Source organism: Nomascus leucogenys, chromosome 15 (assembly GCF_006542625.1).
Source record: "Nomascus leucogenys isolate Asia chromosome 15, Asia_NLE_v1, whole genome shotgun sequence".
Classification (NCBI taxonomy): Eukaryota; Metazoa; Chordata; class Mammalia; order Primates; family Hylobatidae; genus Nomascus; species Nomascus leucogenys.
The window spans coordinates 2312684-2340135 of record NC_044395.1 but is presented as its reverse complement, the minus strand read 5'-3'; the positions used below and the strand labels follow the sequence as shown (position 1 = coordinate 2340135).

The 27452-nt window shown below is 42.3% G+C and overlaps 1 protein-coding gene across 9 annotated transcripts in view; it reads right to left on the bottom strand.

Moving 5' to 3' along the window:
* OPCML (opioid binding protein/cell adhesion molecule like) overlaps positions 1 to 27452 on the bottom strand; it is a 1139289-nt gene that overhangs the window by 206307 nt on the left and 905530 nt on the right. The window lies entirely within an intron of this gene.

Here is a 27452-nt window from a genome sequence, read left to right as displayed (position 1 = left end):
TATCTATGAACGTCCTTACTTGTTCTATTTATACCAAACGTTGCAAGTCCCTTGAGGAAAGGGACTACATATGGCCTGGTGCCTACCTCATAGGAGGAGTTCAATGAATGTTTCTTGAAAAAATAAATGGAGACATGTATTGAAACATATGTTTAAAACAATATAACAAGTGCTACAATAGAGATGTGGCCAATATGCACGGAGAAGAGAGCCTGTAGTTCCAACAGCTCTATTAGAGGTGTTTCAAAATGGCTAGCATCGGTCAGGACTCCCAGGACCCATCACAATTAGGAATTGTGAAAGATATTTGCATGTATGGCTGTTCTTCCTCGCATCACATATACCTGTTGAGAGCTCACTGATACCAGGCACCGTGCTAGGTGCTGGGTATGCAGAAATAAAAGACTTCATGTCTATTTTCAAACAGCTCATGGTCTGGTTTCGGAGACACAAATACAAGCAGACACACAACTCCTACAACACTGGTGTATGTGTGTGACATGTTAGCACATAGGAAAGCACCTTATTTCAGTTTCACATTTGGGAAATGTGAATCTCTTCTTTCCTGAAGAGATGCCCTCTGATCTGCATTCTGAGGGGATGAACAGAGCTGTTTCTGGCAGAGGCATAAGTAACTGCCTTGGCTCACAGATGCTGGAGATTATGGTGGGGACTTAGAGGCTGTATAACATGGCCGATATTAGTGCTGATAGAGGGAGGAAGAAACATCTGAGATGACAGAAGTCAAGAAGCCCCACTCAGATCATGGACTGCTTCTAAAATATACACCTCTTCACAACACCCCTCTCTGTAGAAACCTACATTGGTGCTCCTTTTCTGGTCACTGTTCATGTAACTTAACCTGATCTGCAAAGATCAGCAAGACGGTGTTGTAGGGCGCATAGTGGAGGGAGGTGTGGCAGGAGAAAAAAACAAAAAACAATGACCAGACAGGAGGCACTTCAGAGAATCCAGGTAAGAAGTGACAGGACCTTGTATAACAATGTTGATTTTGAACATAAATAAAAGTATTCCATCAATTCAAAATAATAGAAAAGTAGGTTTAAACATATTTTTTGGGGGGAAACAAGAGAGAGGGAAGTGTTGAAGTTGGGTCTTTTGTTTCAGGTTTTGGCAACTGGCTGGGGGTACAGTTACCAGAAAAAAATACAGGATACCCAGTTAAATTTGAAAAAAAAATGATTTGATGCTGATCTGAAATTCCAATTTAACTGAATGTCCTGTTGCTGTGCTCGCTAAATCTAGCAACCCTAATACGTGGCATGTTTGATAATAGAAAAAAGAAAGAGCAGAAGGAGTGAGTATGACGATTTGTTTCGTTCACGTAAAGCATGAGGTAACCTACAGGAACTGAAATGTTTGTGTCTCCCGGAAGATAAGGACTTAGCTGCTGAAGAGACTGTGGAGTTATGACTAGAAACAGTGATCAATGAGACCAACATGGAACAATGGGTAGAGCAAGTGGAGTTATGATTGGAAACTTGGATCAGTGAGACCAACATGGTGTAGTGGGTAGAGCAAGCAGAGAAGGGCTGTGATGGAATCATTGGAGCCCAGTGATCTGAGGTTACGTGGAGGACAAGGCACCCCTGAAAAAGAATGGAAGGAGTCAGTAGAGGCATACAGATAGTATGAGGTGCGTGATATCACAGAAATAAGAAAAGAGTATTTCTACAAGAAAAAAGTGGCCAACAGCTTCAAAACCCATTGAGAAATGTGAAAGGAAACAAAGCCAGCTATGTGGAAGTTAATGATAACCTTGTTATCATACCAGGATACTGACATGAGCAGTTTCAGTAATAAAGGGTGTGGTGGGAAGCCAGCTATACAAACTTGTTCTACCTCTTCAGTTCTCATCAACACTTGAGCCTGTTTGCTGAATGCATTTGCCTACAGTTGCCTTTATTTAAATCATAAGGTTATTATTTCCATGAGAGGATAGCTTTATTAATCAATATATGAATCCCTACAAATAAACATTGAATAATAGTTGGAACAGCAAATTGCAAATATTTATTGAGTCCTTATTATGATCTCACCAAAACATTAGATGTTGCAGATATGCTTAGCATTGCTGAAACAATTCTTAGCTTCACAGACTCAAGAATCTGAAGTGGGAGCACCGACATATGTTAAATTGAAAAGAGCAATCTATCCAACACAACTAATGGTCATCAAATATCAAGTGTGTAGTGTACGTATAAGCCCCCAAATTTCTCGTTCCTAGTAATGAAAACTTGTGACAGTTCTTTCAGTGAAAGTGGAGACTATTCTTTATTTTTTACGCAAAAGAGTAAGCACAGAAAAGCAATGTATTTCTACTGTCATCATCTTAATGTATTTCAACCAGTCACAGCTGTCCAAATTGACCCTGTGCCAGGGGAATCAGACCTAGGCATGCTAGGGGAAGTAGCAGCCTTGGGCCATGCCTGCCCACCCACACATTTTCAGGGTATGTCGGATGATATATGATACCCAGCCTTTCCAGATTTTCTCGTTAAAACAGTGTATATGATAAAATGAAAATAACGATGTTATACCTACTGTGTAACCACCTGTCAGTAAATTTATGAACAATTAGAAAATGGAAGTACTTTCCAGGGAGCAATTTGTAGAAGCAATAAAATGCTCATTTTTTTCAGAGATATAATAGGACAACAACTTTTCTCTTTTTTTCCCCCAAAACAGCTTTTGCAGTCATTAATCAGCTCTGTTTTGTTGTTGTTGTTTTTAACATCCCAGTTCTTCAAAACGCACTAGATAGGTGCAACTGTGGGCAATGAAGGAGTCATTTAAAATTTCCAGGCGAAGTGAAGCTCAGAGCCAAGGCTGTTTCTTGTTTGATAGGTAGTCACACTTCTTAATAAACTCGGGTTTATGTGAGCTGTCTCAGGGGTTTTACCGCTCAGAAACAGATGCCAGCATTTTCCTTTGTGGAGCAAACATTAAGCCAAGACATCCATTCAGAATGTGTGTTTTTCCCCTTTGACCTTATTAGCAAATGACCTGAGGCTTCCAACATCCTCCAAATAGCCCAAACTGATAATAAAATTACTAAAATTTATAAGGTACTTTCTGTTGGATGAAATTCTTTCTTCCGCATTATCTCGTTTAAATGACCTCCATTTAGAGTTGAGGAAGTTGAGGGTCAAAGAGATACAATGAGTTGCCTGAGGCTGTACAGTAAGCAGAGAACTAAATATCAAACCCAGGTTTCTGATTCCAAATTCTTTTCCTGTCCACTGCATGGAGATGCTTCCCCAGTACCAGTGCAATATGATAAATGCTTGCAACCAGGATCAACGCAAGACAAGGGCACTAGAGCCTCCAAAGCACAATGTGGTACCTTGGAGAGATGGGGAACTCTCTTGCTAGCACCCCATGGTTCCATCCTAGGGCCATGGGATCTGAGAAGCACTGCCATTGTCTCCTGGTCCTGAGAGTTCTCCTCCACTGAGGTCCTGGCTGGACTGGACTTCCAGGACTGGCCAGCTGAAGCCAGCAGAGCAGATGAAGAGGCCTCCTGACCCACATCAGGCTCGACTCCCACTAGCGTGAAAACATCAATTTCCTAGCACAGCCATATTTTTCCACAGAGCAGCTGGTTAGTCCCTCTCTCTCTGCCATTTCACCTCTTCCTTTTAATCTTTTCCATTTTTATTTTTCATCTCAAGTCCTTTTCTTGTGCTCTTGGCTTCTTCAGTGGCCTTTTTACAGGTTTCCACACTTCTCTCTCCTCTTTTCATGTTTGCTCTTTTGTAAGAGGCCCCCTTTCTTCAGTTGTCTTTGTTGTTTGACTCCTCTTTTTAGGATGCCTTTCCCCTCTATTCATTGTTATTCTCCCTGAGATTTTTCTCTTGTCACTTGACGGACTTGAATTTTGATCTTTACTGCTGGACTAAAGCTTTGTCAACCTTCTGTTTTCTTTGTGAGTCAACTTTTTTTTTTATTATTCTCATCCTTCTTCTTGGAACAGAAAGCAAATATTTTTTAGCAGTCTGTGTGATTCATTTGGTGCCTTTTTTTGGCCTAAATGTTTGTTCTCTCTTTTGTAATCAATTATTTTAATTGTAGTTGTCTGGGCTCTAAAGGTAGAAAGAGATGATGGCTAATCTCTATTTCAATAATTGGAAACCAGTTCTTTTCTTATAGTGTCTACAAATTCCATGGAGGGAAAATGTATTCCATATCTCCTACACAAAAGGTTTTAGTGGACACATCCAAAAGCTATGGGTTTTTGTGCTCTTATCCATATGTTTTCATGGCAAACTTACTCCATAAAACCTCAGGAAGAGAGCAGTTTGGAGTGTTTGTGTGTAACTGAGGCATAGCTACATGCAAAAAAGGACAGAGATCTTATATGTACAGCAAGGAGAACTTATATATGTGTAATCACCTGTACAAACACTATGTAGATCAACATATAACACATTGCATTGTTCCAGAAGCTCTAATCACGCCATTTCCCATTTAATCCCTCCCCAAACATCATCACTAGTGTGCCTCTCCTCAGCTTCATAGAAATGGATTCATCTAGGAGGTACTCATTTGTGTGTAGCTTCCTTCACTCAACATATCTGTGATATCCTTCCATGCTGTGTGGGTTTTAATATTCATTTTTTAACTGCTGGGTAGCTTTCCATTTAGGGATTCCATAATCTATTTGTTCATTCTCTTATGATAAACACTGGTTGGTTTTTATCTTTTAGTCATTTTGAATGAAATTGCTCTGAACATTTTTATTCATGTCCTTTGAATGTACAACTACTAATTTTTATTGGGAAAATACCTAGAAGTTGAATTTGGGGGCATAAAGTGATGCACGTTCAGATTTAATAGAAATTACCAGGCAGTTTTCTAACACAGTTGAGCCAACTCCCTGCAGCAATATTTGAACGTTTCACTTAAGATGCATCCTCAGCAAGACAGTATTATTAGTCTTTCAAAATTGTAGCCATCTGGTAGCTATGAGAGGAGGTTAGAATTTACAAGCTAACCACATTAAATGCACCAATCCTTCAAAAGCCTTGTGTATCACACGTGTCCTACATGGGTCCTCGGATTCTTTTGGCTTCCTTGACTCCCAAACCTTTGTTTGCTTGCTCAGATACCTCTGCCATTGTAGCTGGCATGACCTTGCAGTTCCACCTTTTGAAGCTGACCAGCTGAGCCTCCAAAATCTCTGGCTACTGTGCTGCATCCAACCTCAGATGAAATGTGATTCTTCAGGGCATGGGATCTGGCTTCCCTAGTGATTGCTGCAGGGGCCATGGAAGGCAATCCAGACATCCAAGGTGTTCACTCCCTATGAAGCAAACTTACATCAAAGGAAGACAGGACACGAGATGAGGGGGAGCCAGGTCAATGCATTCTCTATCTGTTCTTTCTGAGAACCAATGATTCCAAGGCATACACTCTCTCTAGGGTCCCTTTGTAGACATCCTGCATGGCTGAGCAGAAACACCTGCCAAGTCACCAGCTGTTTCTCTCCCCTGTTCATTGTTGCTATGTAGCCAGTGTTGGTAAAGCATCACCTTGGGTTCCTTCCTGTTCTTCCCTTCCTGATTCCCCTTAGCCTTCCATCTCTCTGCCATGTGATTTCACCACAAAAATAAGGCATTGGCATTTAATCACTTCCTCAAGGTCTGTTTTCTAGGGAAACAGCAGTAAGATAGTTTGGAGAAAAATTCCTTAACATATTAACTAGGCTTGATCAATATTGCCAATCCATCCAATTTCTCAAGAGCTGAAATGTGAGTGTGTAACTGGGATACCAGACCGAGAAAGAAATAACTTATCTGAGGGTGTGAATGACCAAGTTCTAGTCTTGTCTTTTATGTCTGTGAGTTTCAATGCATTAGTCTGTGGCTCTGACTCGGGTTCATTCTTTGTGAAAGCTTTCAAGGATGCAGTAGAAATGTCACGATACTCTTTTAAGAGACCCTTAATATCAGATATAATTTCATGTGAAATTGCTACACAGTGGTTACTATTCAACAGTATTGATTTTTCTTCTCCTTTCCTTCCTCCCCCTCTCCCTTTAATCAGCATTAGGCAGGTCATAGAAAGGACATGCCTCCTAAAATAAAAATTAAGCAGAAAATAAAGAAAACTCTGCTTATTTTTTCCATAGGATTCTGACCATCATACCATTATCACTGAGGTTTTAAGGTGACATGCTAAATAGATGTAATGTCAAATGAATAATAATAAAATAGCAAATTAATTAATTATGCTGTTTCATTCAATAGGGAATATTTTCCCATTGTTTTAGGCCAATTTTTTTTTATTATCTTTTTTTTTGAGACAGAGTCTCGCTCTGTCGCTCAGACTGGAGTGCAGTAGCGAGATCTCCGCTCACTGCAAGCTCCGCCTCCCGGGTTCACGCCATTCTTCTGCCTCAGCCTGCCGAGTGGCTGGGACTACAGGCGCCCGCCACCAGGCCCGGCCAATTTTTTTTTTTTTTTTTTTTTTTTTTGTATTTTCAGTAGAGACAGGGTTTCACCATGTTAGCCAGGATGGTCCTGATCTCTGACCTCGTGATCTGTCCACCTCGGCCTCCGAAAGTGCTGGGATTACAGGCATGAGCCACTGCACCCGGACGTTTTAGGCCAATTTTACCAATGCTTTCATGCGCCTTTATTCCAAGCCGTTTTCTGTGTAACTCTAATTTCAACCTTTGCTGATGCTACTAGCATTCAGCTGTTCATTCATAATTTATTCATCAAGTGCCCGCCACACACTGGGCCCTATGTTTGGTACTAGAAATAAAATAGTGAACATAAACAGTGCAGTCTCTGCCTTTGTGAAATCTGAGGTCCAGTAGGAAGAGAGATTCTATTACTGAATTAGGAAGACATATGTAGTAATGCAATACATATTCTGAAAGAAATGGGGAGTGCTATGAGACTCCACAATGGGCAGGCCCGGCCTACTTGGGAAGTTGTGAGATGGCTTTGCTGAGGAAGTGACAGAGCTTGAGGAATGTGAAGCTCTGAAGGACCGTTTTGGCTGGCTGGAGTACAGAAGCTGGAGGGGAGAGTGTTTTTAGATCAGGTTAAAGACGGGTGAGAGCTCCAGAGGTGCCAGTCATCGCAGGAGCGTCCATGCTTTCCCTGGAAACCACAGGGAAACATTTGAAATTCTAAACACGGTGAGTGTGTGTGTGTGTGTGTGTGTGCATGCACGCATGCTTGTTTGTGTACAATGATTAAATGATTAGACTTTTTAGGAGATTATTCTGGCTGCAGGGGCAATTGGAGTTGGTCAAGAGCAGGTTACAAGGAGTGGGGGAGGAATGCATGGAAACTTATTGTTTAACAAGTGCATTAAATGAGGCTGGAATGATGGGAAAGTTCTGGAGACAAAGAGTGGTGATGCTTGCACAATATTTTAATTGTAATTAATGCCACAAAATTGTACACTTTAAAGTGGTTAAAATAGTAAATTTTATATTGTGTATATTTTACTAAAATAAAATCAATTACAAGATCTATGTGGATAAAGAAGTTGGTAGGTTTTTGTGGTAAATCAGTTCAGTGTGAACAATCTAGTTCACAATGATATTCTGAACTAGATTGTTGGGTAGTGAAGGTGAAAAGAAGTTTGTAGATTTGAGAAGTATTTTTGTTTTTTGAGACAGAGTCTTGCTCTGTCACCCAGGCTGGAGTGCAATGGTGCCATCTCGGCTCACTGCAACCTATGCCTCCTGGGTTCAAGCGAGTCTCCTGCCAGAGCCTCCTGAGTAGCTGAGATTATAGGTGCACTACCACATCTGGCTAATTTTTGTATTTTTAGTACAGACTGGGTTCCACCATGTTGGCCAGTATTTTTAAAGTATGTTGAAAAGAATTTGGTATAACAGAGACAAGCTAGCTATTCACCAAACAAAAACAAACAGCTCCCTCCAAACTAAAAAACAAAACTTTTATTATACTCACTCCTAACCCTCGTGTCCAGTCTGCCTGCTAGATACCTGTGACCAAAGTTGGTACTGTCATCATGCTTTGAAGATGGCAGCACTTCCATCAACTTTTATTCCTGAATAACTGCATATAACCTAGCCCTTTGCCCCCTCCCACATCCCCGACAATTGGAATACAGGAATAAGCAGTAGAGTTGTATTAAGCCACTGTAACACTGAGGCTGTAAGAAGCTGGAGTTATCTTACTTGGTACCTGTTATAGACTGAATTAGGTTCACCCAAAATTCATACATTGAAGCCATAATCCCCAATGTGATGATTTTGGGAGACAGGGCCTTTGAAGAGGTAATGAGAGTTAAATGGGTTCATAAGGTTAGGGCCTCAATCTGATGGAACTGGTGTCCTTATGAGAAGAGGAATGATGTCAGTGATCTTTATGTGTGTAAGCACAGAGAAAAGGCCATGTGAAGACACAGCAAGATGGCACTGTCTACAAGAGAAGGAGAGAGTTCTCACCAGATACCAACCTAGATGCCAACTTCATCTCAGACTCCCACCCCCCAGGGCTATAAGAAAATAAATTTCTGTTGTTCAAGGCACTCAGCCTGTGGTATTGTTCTGGCCGCCTGAGGAGACTGAGACAGTATCATTGGCTGCAGAAAGTGAAGTCAGTGTCCATGACTGGTGACGTTTAAGGCTAGTGGATCTAAGTGCATGGAGGTGCCAATCACTGGGAGATGGACACTAGACATAAGCCAGGTTTCAGTTCCATTCTGCACATGTTGACTTCCAAGTGTCCCTCAGACATTCAAAAGAAAATGTCAATTCAGTCTACATGGAGAGTAAATAGACTCTCCCCAGCCATATTCTAATGTAGTTTAACTCTTGCTCAGTTGAAAGAATTTCCTTTCAATTCTTTCAACTTGTTTTGTGGATGTGTGTTCTGTCTCTCCTCCAAAATAAAAACTTCCTTGGATTTTTCTCAACCCCCACCCCAACAGTTTCTAACGTATCACAAATACGATTGACATTCAAGAAACCAATAGGTCATTTTACCGATTTCTTAAGAAGTGGTGGTTTGGTATCCAGAAGACATAGAATGATTCAGGGTATCTTAGAATGTTTAGAGTAGGACTAGACTACTTCAGCCATTGATCTGCTGCAACATATACTTCTGCAACGTATACTTCTAATGAAAGAAAAGAAAACTTCATAAATATGGCTATTGTCTCCTTTGTCAATGTCTCTGCTCACCATTAAAAATATTAAAATAAGGGCAAAAGAATTAAAGTGGGATTCAATTTGATTCCATTGAGAAAACATCCACATTGCACATTTTAGGTGATCAGGTTGACACAACCAATGTGTCCTCCAAGTGCTTAAAATATAGTCTGAGGGGTGTGGAAATACTCCTACCAGATAGTGATGATTCACATTATTTTATCTTCTGTGTGTAGCAAAGTGCCTAATTCAGTGATGGTGCTCAACAAATTCTCCTTGAATATGCTTTCACATAGGAGATATTAATGTATATTTGGTGAATGAGCAAATGAAACAATGGATAGACTATGATATAAAACCATCTGTGAAAAAATTTTGAGAAGTGTTGCAAAATGTATACTCCCAGGAATAAAAATCTAGAACATTAGAGCAGAAATGGATTTCAGTGACCACCTTCTTCGACTGTCTTATTTTATGCATTAAGAAACAGATCCTAGAAGGTTAATACGTATCCCTAAGTTAGCACAGGTAATAGATATGAAACTGCCTTTGCAAAATTATGACAGTAAGAGAAATCTGAAGCATCTGACTCCATCTTGCTTCTAACATCCAAGATGTCCTTCATCATTACTGGGGGTGAACCAAACTAACTTGGGGAAGAATTTAGTTTATAGTTTAACCTTAAAGCAAGGATGACAATAGCCTTTCCCAAAACTAAACCACATTTGAAAAACTAGTCAAAGTCCACAAAGTTAGGGTTATTACAGGGGCTTGAATTCTGCTAAGATATGGGTGTGGTTAAAAGATAACCAGCTGTTGTTTTGGAGGTCACAAGATATGTAACTTCCCCAATTACTCTTATACATAACATCACTATTGTGGAACCTCTGATTGGCCTTTTGAGATGTCTTTGAAGACTTTTAAGTCGCTGACTCCATCCAGATCTGCTGCTTGTGATTCAACAGGCCCTGTGACCCCACCCAAAGGCAGACTCAGTGCATGAGGACCGTTTTCCACACCCCTGTGATTTCATTCCCAACCAACCAACACTCCCATTCCCTAGCCCCTTGCCCACCAAACTATCCTTAAAAACCCCTAACCTCTAAGCCTTTAGGAAGACTGATTTGAGTAACATCTCCAGTTATCTGCTGTGGCCAGCCTCGCGTCAATTAAACTCTTTCTCTACTGCACTGTCCGAGTCTCAGTGAACTGGTTTTTTCTGCAAAGTGGGTAGGAAGAATTCGTTGGGTGACTACAGATACTGGAGTAGTTTTCTAGATCTTTTGACTCACCATACTGCTTTCTTATAGCCATGTGATGATTATTTTCTTCAAAGAGAGCTCTAGACCCTTGCATTCAAAAGATGTTGGCAACATGTCATTACCTATGGACCCTACCTTGATTAGAAAAAACAAAACTGGTCGGGACCCAGTACAACTTTTAACACATGAGGAAAGAGCAGACTGGTGGTCTGAAAGCTCCTTTCAGCAGAGAGATGTGCAGAATTTACTAAATGAGAGAAGCTGAAGCACCTAGAAAACAGGCTTACTGAGAAGAAAGTTCTGGCAGCTTGCCAGAGGCATGCTTTCAAAATGTGAGAGGCAGCATCTCAACTCTTCACTTAACTATGTGCAAGGTGACACTTGGGGAGATGTGAGCAGGACAAGGCAGGAGCCCCGCTGGATGGGGGTAGATTTAAGCTGGCCCCGACCCCTAGGTCCATCACTCATTCCCATAAATCACACTTATGCTTCTCCCTGGAATAGCAATCATTACAGCCCCTCCCACCTCCTTGTGTTCTACGGAACCTAAATTTCCTGAATCCGAACAGAATCCTGTCGCTAAGACTCGCACTTTGCATAATCCTCATGTTTGCAGGCCAACTGAATGTAAATATATGCAAATATACTGGCAAGTTGGGCTGGCCCTCAGGCCTCCCAAAGAGACCTTTCCTGCTGCAGAAGTTGAGCATTGCCTGCTTAGAGGGAGAAGGATTAAGGAGCTGGTAGAAGAAGAGAGGGGACAACAGATAACTTTAGAAAGTAATATAGTGGGGAAAGAAGATGTAAGCATAACCTTCCTATAAATAAGCAAGTCACAGCTAGAAAGCAAAGCTCTGCTAAGGTAGCACTGGGATGGCTGTCATCGACAGTAGCTAGGCCTGGGGAGCATTTACTCACTAGAGACAGAAAATCACTGCAAGGCAATAGTTTCTGAGGCAAATGTGAGCATCTTCTAAATTGCATGAGGCCCAGAAATGGTTTTCCCCTTCCTAAAGTTAGAGAAGGCTATAAAACCACTCTTGCTGCAGTACTTTGTTGACGATGTTTCACCTAGAAACCTCGGAAGAACCTGCTCACACTGGCAGAGTTGCCTTGCCAGCATTCCACAGACTTCCACAGCAAGAAATGCGAGGAGAAAGAGCGAGGCAGGACGCACATCCTGGAGCCTAAGCATCAAAAACACACTGCAAACCCACAACAATTAGCACATCATCTCTAGCGAAAGGCAATGAGCAGTGTGGGTGGGACTGCAAACATCAGCGCGCGGCTTGGTAGGATGGAAGCAAAAATTAGGAACCCCGGGATGAGCACAAGAGGAGAGTCTTCACGTCTCCGAAATCAAGAATTTACTTAGAGCCAAGGGAGAAAGGATCGGTCATTAGCATCAGCCGCACACTGCAGTTACCCACGCCTATAAAATACGAGAGTTGTAGTTTATTTGTTCACCCACACATATGCCTAAATCAATTTGTTTTAGTTCTCTCCAACCAAATATTGTCATTTCTTTTATCGTGAAATACTTATTGATTACTCATTACATGCCAGACACATTCAATAAGCATTTTTGAGCATCTAATCTATGTGAGTTCTGTGCCTTAGGGATAAACATTTCTGTTCATATAGAGGGAAAGACTTTGTTCCCATCCTCAGAGTGCCTGCATTTTGGTGGTGAAGACAGTGTAGTGTGTAACGCAGTAGTTACAGCGTGCTGTGATAGAGCCACACCCAGGAGTTTGGCAAGTGGGAAAGCCTGAGCTCAAATGACACCTTCAGGTATTTAGAAGAGAGAGCCCTGAACTAAGCAGGCAGAAGTAGGGTGCTGCAGGGTGCACTAAAGGGCAAGGAGAGGGTGGGGATCGCCCTAGGCCTGCCATGACATGACCATCAGGGCACAATGCACCTCCTGGGAAGGCCCTGAGTAGGACAACTTCTGCCTGGCATAAGCATTGTGTGTTGTGGACCTTCTCAGGAGAAGGCAAGCTCTCCATTAAGGGATCGTTCCAGTATCCTCTGGTCTCTCCCTCTAAGCAGGTGGCATGTCTACACACCAGGGGCCTACACCTGCAACTCTAGGCAGCAGGCATCACCTGGACAGGATGTGTTGGAGAAGCTGGGTGAGGCCTCTATCTCAGAGGCACTAAGGCTCACCTTACTCAGGAAACTGGGGGCCTATCATGATGGTAAAGTGGCTTTGTATTTGACATGCCACCACCTCCTGAACGTATATGTTCCTTAAGGACCTCAATGCTGGTTAGAATCTGTTCCAGTTCAGCTTGAGGAAAGGCACTGAGAGGCCCTTCCACACACACCTCCACCTCCTCTCCTTGCCCAGAGCTGCCACGTTCACCTCTTAAGGCAGGTGCAAGAGATCCCAGGTCAGGCCTGTCCTGTTTGAGATGCTCCCAGCACCTGCCTGGCACTTTTTCAAAGTGAGTTTCCTGTGAACATTGCCTGGACGCCTGCTGATTGCCCCTGGTCTCTCTCAGAGCTATCCTTGGGCGTCTTTTTAATGGCCTGGCCTTAATTGCATTTTCCTGTATGCACTGTGGCAGTCAGCATGCAGTTTAATAAAACATTTTCAAACTGCTGGGCCCATTCTTCCCTTCCCACCTACATCTTATGCAGTAGAAGATTCTAAGCCTTATTTTGAAGGTGATTGATTTGGTGTGTTTTCCACTTGCTCTCCTGCTGTGGGGACATTTTGCCTCTATGTGTGATAAATTTTTTTAAAGGAACTTTGATTTTCCAGTCCCCTCACTTTCCACCCTGCTGTTGCAGAACCAAGGACTGGGAAGCTTTACTCCTCAAGTAGCTATTTTGCCTTCTCCAATTCTGTGATTCATTGTTGGTGCTTTGGATTAGCCGTGGCCAGTGCGCAGGGGTTGTCATTCAGCGCTCACATCGGCAGGGTGTTTGAAAGGAGGTGATGGAGATGTCTGTACCACAGCTACAGACTTTTTTCTTTTGAAACTAGAGAATAGGCCTATATTTAATTGTACATTGTTTTATCTTTTACTGGATGTGATTACAGACAAGGGAAATTCATTACCAACGAAGAGATTCCATTGGGTATGCAGCAGTGGCCCCTGAAAGACGCAGTCTTGGGAAGGTCTCTACATTTTCTATTTCCTGGCATAAGTAATGTTGATGCTGGGATGGAAGGCTCTTAAGGAAAGCAAAACCTTTGATGAAAGCTTTGATGATGTCTTGCTGATATTATTTCTCTTTTGTTTCAAAGTTATCTGCTTCATCTCTTCATTCTCTCTCAATGAGTACAATTGTGCATGTGTTTTTTTCAGAAGTACATCTTGAACATGAGATTATAAAATTATGACAACAATATCAAAACTAGTTATGAGAAGAATATTTTAAAGTAGCAAGAATGTTATAAGATATTGAGGACAGAGGTATCACACATAAACACATACACACATGTTCACATATATTCCAAAGGAGGCACAGTTATTCCATTGCTATCCACAAAATCTAACATAATTTATCAAAACATATGATACCAATGCTTTTATGTGATAAAACCATATTAGGATAAGTGAAGGGACAGTTCTAAAAATTGCTGAACCACCCTGGCATAATATTTGTCATGCAATCTCAGAAGCATTTTCAGGAATTAGCCTAGCAGCGGGAAACAAATAATTTTAATAGAGGGTTGCACCTTAATGCACAACCTCATGAAGAAGGTGGGGCAGGCTTTCTTTCTCACAGTTGACAGATGAAGATTCTGAAACATAGCAAGGTTGAGTAACTCATTTCAGGTCACAGAGCAAGTGGTCAAACCAGGAGTGAAATTTTACCTACCTTCCTCCTAGAAGCAGCTCAGTAAGTGAGACTCTTTTCCATATATATGAATCAAGGCTTTAGCTGTCGTTAGTATTGCCTTTTCTGTTGAATATACCTCAGAATTAGAGCACTTGGAAAACACAAGCCCAACCCTCAGTGGCCAGCGATGTGATTGGTTCTCAGTGGTGGTGTGGAAAGGCAGGAGGGTGGGATAGGGTGAGAGGCAGACACCTGGCCTGCTCCTGCTGTGCCCCACGTGGGACTATTTTAAAAAGCTCATTCCTACCCTGTCTCTACTAAAAATACAAAACTTAACCAGGCGTGGTGGCACGAGCCTGTAATCCCAGCTTCTCGGGAGGCTGAGGCATGAGAATCACTTGAACACAGGAGGCAGAGGTTGCGGCGAGCCGAGACCATGCCACTGCACTCCAGCCTGGGTGACAGCGTGAGACTCCATCTCTAAAACAGAAAAGCTGGCTCCTGCTCTTGCCTCTTGCTGAAGGAGCTCAGGCAGAGCGGTAGGAGAGCAGAGACCCTCCCTGGGGAGTGTGCCATTTGCCCAGAGAACCGCAGGGTGTCCTGGAACAAGGTGCAGATTGGGCTTGCACTGGGAGGCTGCATGCAGAGCCTCAGGGAGGCTGGCTCTGCTCTTTGGTTTTCCCATCTCCAACCAGGCAGGCGCCCTCAGAACACCAAGCCATGAGCGAGGTTCCTCTGCCTCTTCGTTCTTTCTCTTGACTCTCGACCTTCCTCTGCTTCCTTTAGTTTCCTTCACATCCTCAATTTGTACATCTGTGGCTCTTTGCAGGCATCTTCAAGTTCTTCTTCCATCTCTTTCCCTTATCACCTTTTACTTTCCCAAATCTCCCAGGCAGGAGCCCCACTCCTCCAGCCCTCCACTTACCAGGGCTAACTCAGACTCTTATTAAGGGGAATATCCAGTGTCAAACTCTCCCATGCCTCTCTCATTCAACAAGCTCAGTTTGGTCTATGTTAGAGAGCCACGTGCCTAGAAGTGTGTGTGTTTTGCTAATTGTAAATTACATACAAAATTTATATCCTGAATCAAAAAACTGACTGCAAACTTTGTGTCCGAAAGAGACCAAATTTTTGTCCTCAAGCAACCTGTACCTTGGAAACGACAAACACTCCTCATGATCATCTGATCCCAGATCATTGCAGAGTTTTTAGAAAACACTCAAGTTCTATTTAAATTTATTGCTTGGCATTTCTGGGACACAGAGTAATCTCTTCTGCCAACCTATAAATTCATTTAAAATCTGTGCTTTCCCCTGAAAAATCATAACTAAAAGAACCAATAACAATGCTATAATTAATTATTATTTCTATTAAAAGATGGGGCTTATTTTTTTTCCTACCCTGTCTCTACTAAAAATACAAAAATAGCTGGGTGTGGTGGCAGGCACCACCACCATTTAGGTGACATTCTAGGAGCAGCATTTCTACAGCTCTGTTAATCACCCTTCATCCGTCAATCAGAGGGAACTCCTTCTCTGCTTTTAACTAACAAAAACCCAGTAATAAAACTCCGACTCCCAGGGGACTCATGGCTCACTTACCTGCAGATTTTAGGTTACCCAGGGAGCTGTTATGTTGTGTCTGAGGGGGAAATAATCTATCTGAACAGAAATTAAGAAAAAATTAGAAAGAAAAAATTAAAAGAAAGAAGAATTGAAAGAGAGGGTACAAATATCTATTACAACAATATCATCTTCTAAAGCTGTTTATGATAAAAAGAGGATTTGGTAGCTTGTGTTCCAGCTATATTAAATTAAATCCAAGATCCCTTTCCCACACACACACAGGCCTGAAAACATCAGTCCTATCACGACAAACTAGCCCCTGGGAAAAGGAATCCTCCTGGCAGTGTGCCACGGACCCTTATAAACTGCTAACCGTGGTAATGAACCAATCCAAGACACATATTAATAATGACATGAAGAGACACATTTATTGTTGATTGTTGAGATGGCGGCAGATTTATTGCCAGCTTGCCAGGAGGGAGGGCTTGGCCCAGCAATGGTGCAATTAAAAACAAATTGAATACAGGGACAAAGAATCAATAATCTAACAGAGCAACTTTTAGTTTGCAAAATACAAATATAAATTAATTGACCTGAACACAGTTGCTAACTGGTCATTAATGTCTGCTTACTGGACAATCGGAGCACATAATCCATCCCATTAAATTGATTGCAGCAGGCTGGGTCCCTGCTCTTCCAGCTCTGCCTGCCAGGACAACCATCAGGGCACCTTGTTTAGGGGTGATTTTCAACACCACTAAAGCAAAGTGACTGTGTTAGAAATTTTCCCCAGAAGCCTTAAATTAAGGAATTCTTTTTAAGGTTTCACTAAGAATTTCTTTATTCAACAGGCGTGTTTTCGATGCTACAGTGTACAGCATCTGTCCCAAGGTAAGGGACTTGAAGGGAATAAATCCATGCTGTACGTGGCTTTTCATGATGTGGCTACCAGTATCTCCCCCAGTAAGCCATCCTTTGAGATGCTTATTCATTCCTAAGAACAATTGACATTTTCCCTCAATCTTTCATAAAATCTTAAAAGCATATTTAGAATATTTTGCTATTATTTTTATGTATTAATAACCTTTTATATAAATTTGTGAAAGAGAGACTTCTATGGTCATGCCAATTCAGATTGCTATCCCTAAGCTGCACCTCTGTGAAAAATTATGGAGCCACCTCCTCTGGCTTGTCTTCTAGGAAATTACAGTCTAGGAGAGCAAGAGAATTATATCCACCAATAACTGAAATTTGAAACAAAAAGCTACAGGTATCATAAGGAAGTACAGGTAAAGTGGCAGCTGGAATTTTTTTAAAAAGGCCCTAGCAACTCTAAAATTGTGCAATATGATAGCCACTGGTCATGTGTGTCTACTTCAAATTAAACTAATTAAAATTAAATAAAACTAAAGACTTGGCTTTTCAGTCATACTAGTCACAACTCAAGTTCTCAACAGTCACTTGTGGCTAATGGCTACCATGTTGAAGAGTGTAAATACAGAACATTTCCATCATCACAGAAAGGTCTATTGGACAGTACTGCTTTCTGCAGGATAATGTTTTAAGAACATTAAAAGCAGATAAATTCTATGAGAAACGAGGAAGAATGCAGGATGCTGGGCAGCGGGGATTACACAAGGACAAACTTGACTAGGTTGTGTGTAGGACGTAAACATGGAGAAATAAGAAATAAGAGTGGAAAGGGTGGGAGGGGAGTGAGGGATAAAAGACTACAAATTGGGCTCAGTATATACTGCTCAGGTGATGGGTGCACGAAAATCTCACAACTCACCACTAAACAACTTACTCATGTAACCAAACACCACCTGTTCTCACGACTCACCACTAAACAACTTACTCATGTAACCAAATACCACCTGTGCCCCAAAAGCCTATGGAAACAAACATTAAAAAAGAAAGAAACATGCCTCCTATAAAAAAGTAAAAAGAAATAAAGAAGTAAGAGTGGAAAAGTAGGTTTGGCCCTGGATTGCTCAGCACCTGGAAAGACAATCTAAGAGGTTTTGACTTGACTTCACTGTCAATAGGGAGCCATTAAAATACAAGTGGGGTAAGTGACATGATCAGTATGTGCATCAGAAATACTTAGACAACACTGTTAAAATGAATTATAGGGAGGTAGAGACGAGGATTAGGTATCAATTAGGACGTGACAGGCAAAAGTCAGTAGAGAGTAAGACTCTTCACTTTGAAGGTAGTGGTTTTGGGAACAGAAAGGGAGAGAATGACGTTATTGGACATGACATTTGCTTTGATAGAGAAGCAAAAGAGAAAAAGAGTCAAAGCTGAAGCCAAGGTTTTACACACAATGGTGTTTCCATGAATAGAAATGTGAATTACAAGAAAAGGAACAGGTTTTGGAGAAAAGAAGACAAGTTGAGGGTGGAACATGTTAAGATTCCTAAGGGATACCCAAGTTGAGGAGCTAAGAAGATAATCAAACATTAGAGAATAGAATTAGGAAAGAACTAAAAACTAGAAATTTAGATTTAGGAGCCAATGATATAGAGCTGATATTAACTCCAAGAAAAAAAGTTATAATTACTAAGATAAGATCAACAAAACAGGAGAGAAAAAAGTTTAAGGACAGATCCTGACTCCACAGAGATTAGATTACAATGCCTTAAGCAGAGGCAACCTGACAAAGGAAGGATGTGTATTGTAAATGACCCGGCGTGGTAGTCTGACCTACTTATTTAAAAGCTATGGAATTGAAAGGAAGTTAAGCTAGAAGCTGAGTGGAGAATTCCATTGTCAACGGAAGTGAGTTTAAAATACAACCTTGTACTTATCAGCAGGGCCCTTAGCTTCTCTGAGCCTTAGCTTTCTCATTCAAAAAAATAGGAACATGAATCCCACCCTCTGGGTTAATTGGAAAATAGAATATGAAAATGTTTATAAGATGACCACCACCCCACTTAGTTAACCCTTGAATAATATAAGGGCTGGGGGTGATGACCCCCACACAGTTGAAAATCTGCATATAACTTTGACTCCCTCCAAATTTAACTACTAAGAGCCTACTGTTGACCAGAAGCCTTACTGATAATATGAAAGAGTTGATTCATGTATATTTTGCATTTATATTTTATACTGTATTCATATAACAAAGTAAGCTGGACTAAAGAAAATGAGACCAAGTAAATCATAAGGAAGAGAAAATATATTTACTGTTCATTAAGTGGAAGTGGATCATCATAAAGGTCTTCACCCTCATTGTCTTAATGTTGAGTAGGCTGAGGAGGAGGAGGAGGAGAAGGAGGAGGAGGAGGAGGAGGGGTAGGTCTTGCAGTCTCAGGAGTGGCAGGGATGAAAGAAAATTCACATATAAGTGGACCTGCATGGTTCAGACTCATATGGTTCAACAGTCAACCGTACTCAGTGGATGATAACCATTGTTTATAATTACTAAAAAAGATTATTGGCTGTTTTCCTTGTGATTATTTTGCTTCACTTCTATTGCTCTTCAAATTCTATGCCTATAGAGGAGAATTTTAGTGAACGAACAGTCAAAGACTTTTTGAGATGCCAGAATAAGAATAGGGACAACAGTTACTGTCGTCAAGGCACTATGTTGAGGGTAAAACTTGTTAACTAGGAGCTCAAAACCAGGTTTGGGAATGCAAGTGAGACTCTCCAAATCTGTGTACACCTGCTATGTGTAGAAAGACATCACTATTCCGAATTGACAGTTTACTTGGATGCTAAACAGTGACTAACTAATCTTGCAGGTGGTGAGGCTTGAAACCTTATGTAAGATCCTCACTATATGAGGGTCATGGTGGACATTAATCTATAGGGAGAGTTTTTGAACATTTACTAATTTGTCCTTCTTCTGAGGTGTGATTGCTCCCCTGCTCACAAGCAGCAGGAACGTGTGGGAAAAGATCTATTTACTGGAGCTATTGGCAGACAGGTCTCTTAGGAAATAAGCTGAGATCACCATGCAAATTGAGCAGAACATAACAGGCATTTCATTTTCCCTCCATCTCCACATCAGTGATGATTTTGAGAACAGGCATTATGACTGTTCCGTTTGTTTAATTCTATTGCAAATAAGGCAGATGACAGCCCCAGGCCCTGACACTTCTCTCTCTCTCTTTTTTTTTTTCAGACGGAGTCTTGCTCTGTCGCCCAGGCTGGAGTGCAGTGGTGTGATCTTGGCTCACTGCAACCTCCGCCTCCCTGCTTCAGCCTCCTGAGTAGCTGGGACTACAGGTGCACGCCGCCATGCCCAGCTAATTTTTTCTGGCTACTGTAAAAACCATCATCAAACCAGGCGCCAGGACTGGCAGCCTCTTCTTGGATCATGTCAATGCATCTCTCTGCCTTTTTCCCAGCCAGGACTCTCAAGTGGAAGTGCCACCTCTTGCCAGGGTCCACCCGTGCTTTGTTCTGACTATGTATTCATCCAGAGTCACATTTTGTTTTGGTCTCACTCACCTTGGAAAATGCTGACTCCTCCTATTTTTAAAATCCAATGGACTATAAGTGTCCAAGGAGAATTTGAGTGTGTGCTTCCCCCTCTCCTCTCCTAGACAGAGGCTTAGCCCACGTATTTGATGGGTAGTGGGATGGAATTCCGGAGGCCACAGAGGAAATAGCCATAAACCCTATAAAAACTGTGTGAGCGTGTGTGTATGAGTACAGAAGAAACAGACAAAACCCATGAAAACGGTGTGCGTGTAAGAGTGTGTGTACGTGTGAGTGCGTGAGTACATCTGTGAGTGTGTGTATGTGTATGTGGTGTCTGTGTGTGTCTTAGTTGCAAAGCAAAGCAGAACAAAGCCCCATATTTATCCTCACAACAATGGGAGAAAAGGCCTGATACAAGGAGAAATCTGTTTCTTTTTCTTTTTTTTTATAAACTGTGTTGTGAACTGTGTTGTCATCAGCTACATACAATGTCATGAAAGGTCACAATCTAGGAGACTCATGAAGGTCAACATCAATTTTACTCTGGCTACACAAGGTGTCATATTCAGTTAATATCTGAGAAACACAGTAGTCTGAGAGCCGGGATAGGACCACTGCATGGTGGGGTGAGTGTGGCCTTGTTCTAACCCTGAGGGCAGGGGGTGGGGCAGGTGCAGAAGGCAGTGTGGGGACACCCTCCCAGTGAAGGGAGACTTGAGATCTCTTCCTTTATGTGCTATAGAGGGTATTCTGGACAGCAACTTCATTCTTGATTCCTTCTGTGTTGTAGTTGCCTTCTTAGTTAGCCTAACCCTTCCATAAAGCATGTGTATACATACACATATACATATACACATCTCAAACATCGAACATATATATGTGTATATCCAAGCATATATATGTGTATCTTCATATACACATATACATATATATGCTTGATGTTTGATGATTTCTCCATTTATCAGGTCTCTTCTCCCATTGTTGTGAGGAGAAATATGTTGTTTGTTCTGCTCTGCTTAGGAACTAAGACACACAGAGGTAGCACGTACACACTCACACTCACTCACGAATGCCCTCGCACATACATACACTCTTACACACACACACAGAGTTTTCATATCTGTTTCTTCTGCAGTCACATGCACACAACTCACATAGTTTTCATAGGTTGTATGGCTCTTTCCTCTGTGGCCTCTGGAATTCCACCCCACTGTCCATTAAATATGTGTCCACTTGACGTGGGTTGTGGAGGTTACAAATGTCAGAGAAGAACTAGGAAGCAAATGGTATCTTTCTCTTCCACCTTCTCTAACCAAAAAGGTGAACAACAAGGTTTACAGTCACCCCTAACTAGCAGTCTTAGTAAGCGACCTTAAATCCTAAAGCCCCTGGAGAAAAATACAAATAAGAAATAGTAAGAACAATGGCAAAAGACTGCAATTACTTTCACACCAACCTAATAATTGTGCCATCGGCGGGTGAAAGTAGGAGAGACACAGAGTGCAGAGACTCCCGGTCACACACAAATTCCGAGATAAATTACACTGAAAAATAGTAACATAGAATAACTAGAAAGGACTTTCATACCATCAGTTCAATCTTTCCATTGCAAAGTCAAGGACATGACGCCCAGAAAAGTCCTTTACCTAATTTTAGCTGTGTGCTTTATCTGCACAAATATACAGAATTTGCAGCTTAGAGACCCCTTCTCAGAATCTTATTTCCAATTGACATACACACACACACACAAAAAAACACACACACAACCACACATGGGATTAAAGTATGCATATGTGCACATAAAGAAATTACTCTGAATTCTACTCTTCACCCCATGTTAATAAGCCAGGAGAGGAACGTCTTGGAGACACAGGCCTGCACTGTTAGGAGTCGAGCGCAGGGCTGAGGAGTGAGCATTCTGCTGGCTGGTCCTATTGTTTTCCACTCTTCTACCCTGTCTTTGTGAAGAGTAAATGTGATTACAATTTTAAGTAGCAGTTGAATACATAAAATTTATTTCAGGTTAACTGCCTGCTTTTCTTTAATCTATAAGCACATTTGTTCATTTAAATGTTTGGGTAATATTTAGGAAAAGAGGAGAAAATAGCCTAAAAAAAGAAACTGCTTACAAAGAAAGAGTTGAAAATAGGTAAATCCCTGGCAAAATTGTGACCTATGGCCATGCCTCCCTGGACCTGCTGCAACCGCTCCTTGGTACAATCCCAGCATCCACCTGCTGTCCCCACCCCAGAATTATCTCCTCAGGGCCCACCGTTTTCTGGAACACCTCTGAAGGTTGACATTTTTCTCACATAAGAACAGGTACCTGTCTACATACTTAACTCTGAGTCAGTGGCGTGTTGAACACTCTGCTGGCTACGGAGTGAATATACCCAGTCTTGGGTGTTGCTTTGCCACTTCCTCACTAGCGTAACTTGGACAAATCACTTCCAAGTCTCTGAATCTCACTTTCTGGTCTTGGAAAGGTGTGCGTTTCTATTCTGTCATGTAGGGCTTTGGGGAAGCATAATCAAAAGAGATAATGCATGTAAAGTGCCTTGTTAACTATTTGTATTTTGATAACTTTTTTTCTCTTGAGAAAAGCTTAACCTTGACGAGTAAGTCTAGTGAAGGGGATTTAAAGCACGCGGCAGCTGCATCAGCATTGGGTAAGTTGTTAATCTTTCTAAGCCTCCATTTCCTTATTTGTAAACATGACTAGGGTGTATATTTTGTAGAGTGGATAGCTGTAAGGAACGGCTGAGATAATGTTTATACTTAGCACGCCCAATGCTGAGGTTGGTTGGTGATCAGCAATATCTAGGACTGGCAGGGCTGGGAACCCATTTTTCTTTATATGCAAAACTCAACTTCAGATACCAACCAATTTCACCTGAACTGACACCAAGCTAAGAGATGCAGAGTCTTTTGTTTACATAGAAATTGCATAAGCTTGCTGTGGAGCCTCCTGTGTAAGAATTTAATAAAATTCATCATTTCTAGCCCTCTGCATAAAATTGGGCTTAGCAAGAGGAGTTCATTCCATAAAAGGAAGTACTCTGTAGTGAAGAGATTTCTGAACAAGGCAGGAGAGCAGGTAGAGAATACCTACATCCAAGAAGCAACCATAGACATGTCTTCTTATTCCATCTATCTCCAACAAACAATGACAATGACGTACCATTGGCACACATAGATCTCTGCGTTCTTTCAGAATGCTGAAGAGCTCATGACAGTTAGAATGACAATGAGATTCTGGATCCACAGAGGGGCCAGGGTTTTCAGTACTTACATAGGATAAAGTGGTAACATTTAAAATGCATATTCCTGAAGGGATGAGCTACTAGAAAATTAATTATCCTCTCTTTGCCCCCCTCACAGCCTCTCTACATCATTTATTGTAGCTTTGGTGTCCCACTCCCACCACTAATTTTCTTTCTTGAGCTTTGTCCTCAATTTCTGTTGCTACAATGCAATATCAAGAGAAGGAAAAATCACACACACACACACACACACACACACAAACACACAGAAATCCTGAAAATGTTCCATTGATCTAGAGCAGAGAACTATGGATGTTGTTGGCATTGGAGGGACTGCAGTATGCTAAAAAGACACTACTCTCAAAGTCCTGTGGCCATGGTTCAAGACCCAGCTCTGCTACTTACTCACTGGGGACTCAGCCAGGCTCTTAACCTCCATGAGCTACAGTTACCTAATTTGCAAATGGAGATAACAGTCTCTGCACTACAGCCTCCCAGGGTTTGTTGTGTGGGTCAAAGGTGACAAACATTGTGCCATCTCTGTAGAGTACTAAATAAATGCATGGAATTTGTGTTATCCTTTTAGAACAATCTCTTAGCTTGTCACATTGAGGACCCTGTCCCCTTCAGGGACCTTTCCTCCATGACTGTCCTCTTTGAGTCATCTGGACATTGTCTGTCTTCCCTGTCACCTGTATCTGCAGGAAGATGCTTTATGATCGCTGTGTTCCTATGCCATTCCAGTAGCAATATCAATCTGCTTCTGTTCATTGTACAAACATTTGCTGAGTGCCTACTGTGCCTCAGACGGTGTGCTAAGTGCTGAGGTTGGATATAAATAAATTATGATTCTTACTGTTATCTAGGAATTGTTAACCTCAGAACATTTACCTACTCTCCAGCCAGGAAATTCATGCTGAATCTCAAATATACCCTTTCTGGTGTTAGGTTACACCTGTTCCCTAGTTCTGCAACATCTGTGTAATGTTTGTGTGTTGTTTATCTCTAGAGCTTGTAAGCCCAAAGCTGTTCTTTCCAAGTGGCATAGGATCGTATCTCCCCAATCACTAACATTTCTCCGAACTAAAAAATCTGGGTGATATCATTTTAATTCTTCCTCTTTCCAGGTATGAGGATGAATGCTTTCAGTTTCCTGTGGACACCGCCTCTCAGGCACCTCTGGATCTTTGCAGATAGGCCCACGGTCACCCTGGCTGCACTGTTTAGCGGGGATGGGAGTCACTCCTGCCTGTGCTTGTGCCTCCAGCTTCTCCCACTTTAGCTCCTGCTCTGCAGGGCTGCCAGGCTGATTTTCCCCCCAACTAATCCGACCCCACAGCAGTGCCTCCCCCTTGCTCCGGATTTCCTCCACACTGAGGTGTGCAGCCTAGATCACATTATCACATGCTCACACGGTGCCTGCACTGATCCCCTCAGTGGCTGAGATGTACCTCGGGTATCAGTGACACAATTTTAACGAAGGCAGCTTCTGTTCTCAATGAGAAGGATTTGGAAATTAGTTCACTCAGATATGTGGCAAAGGCTGCCTTCTACAACACGAAAGGGCAGGCAGGAAGGTTGGTGGCAGAGTGTCTCTCAGGCGCTCCCATGGCAGGAGGGATAAAGCTGAATCCCGTAGGCGTGCACTCCCTTCTGCTGATGGCATCTGGTTGGCAGAAGGAATGAGATACCCACTTTCTCAAATGGACAGAAGATACATAAACACCTTTTTGTTTTTATAAACAGACAAGCGGCAGCTCGGAAATTTTTCTGTTTTTCTCATTGCAAAATCAATACCCATCAGCAGTTTGAAATTAAAGGCGAGATAAGGCCTCAGTTTTATACATGTCTTATTGTCTTCCAAAAGCTTTCTACTCAGTCAGATAAATTTTCTTTAAGAGGATTAGGAAACTTTCATTATCTTTATCTAACCTGAACTAACACTGTGTCTGAAAAATTAATCTATAGACTGGACAAAAGCCAGTGGCTGCTGGGAGAAGAGCTCTGGGGTTTATTTCTAATTGAGCAGTGGGGTCTCTACGTCCACCCTCTGGTAATTCAACTGTCTTCCAAAGAAAGAGCAAGTCACTGTATCACTAAGCAAGAGGAAATAATTCAGCTTTCTGACCTCCTTCTCTGTGGCCTCTCAGTAAAGTTACAAACCAGCCTGCCAAGGATCCCAAGAGAATGTCCTCCCCAAGAGAAGATCTTCCCCAAGAGAAGCTTCTCCCCAAGAGAATGTCATCATCAAGAGAAGCTCCTCCCCAAGAGAAGATCCTCCCCAAGGGAACGTCCTCCCGAAAGGAACGTCATCCCCAAAAGAAGATCTTCCCCAAGAGAACGTCCTCCCCAAGAGAACATCATCCCCCAGAGAAGATCTTCCCCAAGAGAATGTCCTCCCCAAAGGAATGTCATCCCCAACAGAAGATCTTCCCCAAGAGAAGCTCCTCCCCAAGAGAACATCATCCCCAAGAGATGCTCCTCCCCAGGAGAAGCTCCTCCCCAAAAGAACATCGTCCCCTCCCATCCCCACCCATCCCGACTGACTCTGGACTTCCCAGGCCACCTCAGAGGGCTGGAGCCAGAGAGTAGCTTGGCCTGGAATGTGGAGACTGAGGAGCTGACCTCTGAAATAGATGCCTTGCTGTCCTTAGACTTTTTCTGACCTGAAGCTTGGAGGTCCACAGGGAGACCCCACAGGCTGCCACATCCCACCCAAGGGATCGCTCAGCATGTGTTATGGAGAACATCCTTCTCTGTCACTCGGCCCCCAGCCCATTATGTTGTGCATTGACTTTGATTTGCTGACATCATCTATCTTAGTTCTTGAAAAGGGATAGGCTTGCTCGGCTTGAGTCTGTTTCTCTACAGTGCCTGACAGTTCTTTTCTATTTCAGTGCCACATTTCCTGAATTTGAAATAACTTTGCTGTCAAGGCCACAGAGGTGCCACTGAGGTGTCACTTCCGATGCCGAGAATGTCAGCTCCTCTGGAACCAAGCCCAGGTGCAGGCAGGTGGGGTAGTGAGAGCTCACAGTCTTTTGTTTTCTACACCCTCAGAAACGTTCAGCAGATAGCCCAGCTCATCTCCGATGACTGATCTCACCAAGTGCCTCTGTCGTCCTCTGAGGAGAAGTATCAGATGTGACAGTTGTCTTGATCTCCAGATGGCAGGCAGTCTTGTCGCTCCAGAGCTGTGGGTGGACATGTATGGAGAGTGGAAACCCGCAGCGTCTGTAGATGTCTGTTGGATGGCGCGTGTGAACGCCTGAAAGCACGCGAGGAGGGGAGCAGGGCTTGGAGGCTGGGCAGGAGCAAAGCTTCAGGCAGCATGCCAGTGCCAGGGACTGCTGGGGAACAGCAGTGGCAGCAGACAGCTCTCTGGCCCCACACATGCCATTACAAATGGCTACAGAGGCAGGCCTGGCTGCTTGCACCAAAAGGAAAGAATGGGCAACCTGAATCATACAAGTGACTGAAGCATGAATAGACAGCCCTCATGCAACCTCTCTCTAGGAAACCAATTGAAATGAGCAACATCGTGGTCTTTTTTTGTTTGTTTGTTTGTTTTTTAAATCAGAGATGAGGAATCTATCTTAGCTAAGCAAGGATGCCATACACATTTCACAAACTAAAAAAAAAAAAAAATTCTGTTGAATCTATGACAGATGGGATCTGATAAAAGGCAGATGCTAAAGACTAAATCACACATAGGGACCCCTTCTGAGAGCTCACTGTGTTTCCTCAAGATATCTGCAAACGAGGATCTGAAAGAAGTCTACCTGAACCTTTCATTTGGTGCAGCAAGGATGCGTCACTGCGTGACGGAACTAATGTGCTTAAAACTTCATTCCTGCCATGAGCCAACACCTGACAGAAATTGCTTTACATGGTGATGATAGTTGGGGTCAAGTTCAAAATAAGTTCATTTGGATTGCTGCCTTGCTTTAAAATGGTTCTC